The sequence below is a fragment of the Sinocyclocheilus grahami genome, unplaced genomic scaffold, assembly GCF_001515645.1.
Source record: "Sinocyclocheilus grahami isolate Dianchi unplaced genomic scaffold, SAMN03320097.WGS_v1.1 scaffold1435.1, whole genome shotgun sequence".
NCBI classification, from domain to species: domain Eukaryota; kingdom Metazoa; phylum Chordata; class Actinopteri; order Cypriniformes; family Cyprinidae; genus Sinocyclocheilus; species Sinocyclocheilus grahami.
Window position 1 is genome coordinate 252,386 of NW_015506614.1, and position 3,909 is coordinate 256,294.

At 41.0% G+C, this 3,909-nt stretch overlaps 1 protein-coding gene across 1 annotated transcript in view; it reads left to right on the forward strand.

Moving 5' to 3' along the window:
- LOC107570267 (solute carrier family 12 member 9-like) overlaps nucleotides 1-3,909 on the forward strand; it is a 58,893-nt gene that overhangs the window by 849 nt on the left and 54,135 nt on the right. The window lies entirely within an intron of this gene.

Below are 3,909 nucleotides of genomic sequence, written 5' to 3' on the forward strand. Positions count from 1 at the left end.
GCCTGCCTGTCTGTCTGCCTTTCTGCCTGCCTGCCTGCCTGTCTGTCTGCCTTTCTGCCTGCCTGCCTGCCTGTCTGCCTGCCTACCTGTCTGTCTGTCTTTCTGCCTGCCTGCCTGCCTGCCTGTCTGTCTGTCTGTCTGTCTGTCTGTCTGTCTGCCTGTCTGTCTGTATGTCTATCTGTCTGTCTGTCTGTCTTTCTGCCTGCCTGCCTGCCTGCCTGTCTGTCTGTCTGTATGTCTGTCTGTCTGTCTGTCTGTCTCTCTGTCGTTATATCTTTCGCTATATCTAGCGTTCTGTCTACCCATCTAACACGGATTGTTCTCAGAACGTTCTGGCAAGGTTCTCCGAAAGTTACGAACAAACGTTCTTCTAGTAACGTTAGTAGAACATTCATTCAGAGTTATCTGGTTTTTAAATAAATTTCTTAAAACGTTAGCATAAACACATTAGTTATACGTTGTTCGTGGAATGCTTTAGTTGGATGTTCGTCTAACATTTTTTAAAATTGTTACTGCTTTAGAACATTCAGAAATAGTAAATGTAAATATGACTGAACATGAGATAAATGCCACAAGGATGTGGTTTTGTGGTATTAAAATAAGTGTAAACCGGCTTTACTGGATGCTGACACATCATGAGCCCAGATTCTTTCATTTTCTGTGTTATTATAGTGTGATCAAACAGAAACGCAGACTGTTTCCTGGCATACACCACGTTTATCTCTGATCTTTGTACAGTTTGATCCACACCGGCAGTTATTGGTTACTGTGGTCAAGAATCGTCCACTGAGACGGGAAGAGCGTCTGACTGACATTTAAAGTGATTCGTTACAGTTCGTATTGTGCGCCGTTTAGTAGCGAGATGCGTTATATCAGATTCCCATGGAAAAAATATTTAAATACTGGCACAGCAGCCAATGTCCCGCACTGTCCCTCACTTGTAAGCCGCTTTGGAAAAAAGTGTCTGCTAAATGAGTAAATGTTTATTTAATCCTGATGTGAAATCAGCCAATCAGATTAGATCTTACCAGGACGAGAAAGTGTTTTCCAGTTTTGTGTGCGGTGTTATTTTTATACTGCTATTTCATTTTAGTTTCAATTTGAGTAATTCTATGTGCTTTTTTGTTGAAACAACTAAAACAATTGAAAAGGGGGGGGGGGATCTCGTTATGACACACCGGCAGTTATTGGTTACTGTGGTCAAGAATCGTCCACTGAGACGGGAAGAGCGTCTGACTGACATTTAAAGTGATTCGTTACAGTTCGTATTGTGCGCCGTTTAGTAGCGAGATGCGTTATATCAGATTCCCATGGAAAAAATATTTAAATACTGGCACAGCAGCCAATGTCCCGCACTGTCCCTCACTTGTAAGCCGCTTTGGAAAAAAGTGTCTGCTAAATGAGTAAATGTTTATTTAATCCTGATGTGAAATCAGCCAATCAGATTAGATCTTACTACGACGAGAAAGTGTTTTCCAGTTTTGTGTGCGGTGTTATTTTAGTATCATTTTTATACTATTATTTTATTTTAAATTTCATTTTAGTTTCAATTGTAGTAATTCTATGTGCTTTTTCGTTGAAACGACTAAAACAATTGAAAAAAGGGGGAGGGGGTCTCATTATGAAATACATGTTTTTCTCAAACAGACGTTGGACACGATTATTGGTACCCCTAGAAATTCTTATGAGTAAAATATCTGTGAAGTATATTCATATTTACAATTCTAAGCACACCAGGGTGATTATGAACATGAAATTATCCAGCCATGGCTTCCTGTTTCACACAAAGGCCACATTCCCTTAATCATCATCACAATGAGAAAAACCAAAGAATATAGTTCTGATGTGCTGCAAAAGATAATTGAGCTTCACACATTAGAAAGTGGCTTTAAGAAAAGAGCTAGAGCAGTGAAAATCAGTGCAAGTGGGTCCACCATCAGGGCAATAATTACGAAGTTTCAATCAACGGAAAATGTTACGAATCTGCCTGGAAGAGGACGTGTGTCTATATCGTCCTAATGCACGCTGAGGAGGAGAGTTTGAGTAGCTAAAGACTCTCCGAGGACCACAGCTGGAGAACTGAAGAAAATAGTTGAGTCTCAGGGTCGGAAAACCTTTGAAATAATGATCAAACAGCACCTACAACACCACATGTTGTTTGGGAGGGTTTCAAGAAAAGAAAATGCTCTCATCCAAAAACAATCCCCAGCATATTCTGTTATCAGACACGACTGGAACTTTAAACGGGACTGGCTTCTATGCTCAGATGAAACTAAAAAATGAGCTTTTTAGCAGCAAACACTCAAGATGGGTTTGGTGCACACAGGGATAAGAAGTACCCCATGTGTACAGTGAAATATACTGCTGGATCTTTAAAGTTCTGGGCCTATATTTCTGCTGGACATCTTGTTTAGACACGCGGCATCATGGATGCTATCAAATACCAACAGATAAAAAATCAATAAGTGACTGACTCTGTTAGAAATCTTATAAAGGGCCATGTTTGGATCTTCCAACCGCACAATAATCCAAACACAAACCTTAAAAACAACACAAAAATGGGTCACTGAGCACAAAACCAAGCTTCTGCTTTGGCCATTCCAGTCCTCTGACCTGAACCCTATAGAAACTGAGTGTGGTGAACTGAAGAGGAGGAGCACCATCATGGAGTTGGGAATCTGAAGGGTCTGGAGAGATTCTGGATGAAGGAATGGTCTGTGATCTCTCGTCAGGTGCTCTCTGTCTATATCGTCCTAATGCACGCTGAGGAGGAGAGTTTGAGTAGCTAAAGACTCTCCGAGGACCACAGCTGGAGAACTGAAGAAAATAGTTGAGTCTCAGGGTCGGAAAACCTTTGAAATAATGATCAAACAGCACCTACAACACCACATGTTGTTTGGGAGGGTTTCAAGAAAAGAAAATGCTCTCATCCAAAAACAATCCCCAGCATATTCTGTTGTCAGACACGACTGGAACTTGAACTGAAGAAAATAGTTGAGTCTCAGGGTCGGAAAACCTTTGAAATAATGATCAAACAGCACCTACAACACCACATGTTGTTTGGGAGGGTTTCAAGAAAAGAAAATGCTCTCATCCAAAAACAATCCCCAGCATATTCTGTTATCAGACACGACTGGAACTTTAAACGGGACTGGCTTCTATGCTCAGATGAAACTAAAAAATGAGCTTTTTAGCAGCAAACACTCAAGATGGGTTTGGTGCACACAGGGATAAGAAGTACCCCATGTGTACAATGAAATATACTGCTGGATCTTTAATGTTCTGGGCCTATATTTCTGCTGGACATCTTGTTTAGACACGCGGCATCTTTGATGCTATCAAATACCAACAGATAAAAAATCAATAAGTGACTGACTCTGTTAGAAATCTTATAATGGGTCATGTTTGGATCTTCCAACCGCACAATAATATAAAAACAAACCTTAGAAACCACACAAAAATGGGTCACTGGGCACAAAACCAAGTTTAGGATTAACAATGCAGATTTATTTTCACAGCCTTCTTTGATCATATTTGCTAAGGGTACCAACAATTCTGACCACGTGTGTATGAATGTTTAACCAGTGTGTACTGTACATATTAACCGCCGCCACAGACAGGCTGTGATCTGTTTGTAATTTGTGATCATTTGGTGTTTGTGCGGTGGTTATTCCGGTTATGCCGCTCACATGACACACACACACACACACACACACACACACACACACACAGATCGGCTCTGAAATGACCCCTCCTTCACATCCGCTGGTTTTAACTCTGCTTGGGTTTAATATTTGCTTTTGTTTGTGTTTTAAGCACACTGGCTCAGTGAGAAGCCGCTGCGGTAAGAGATGATGATGTTCATGTCTTGATCTCGTTCAGCCTGCATGCGGAAACACACACACTCTC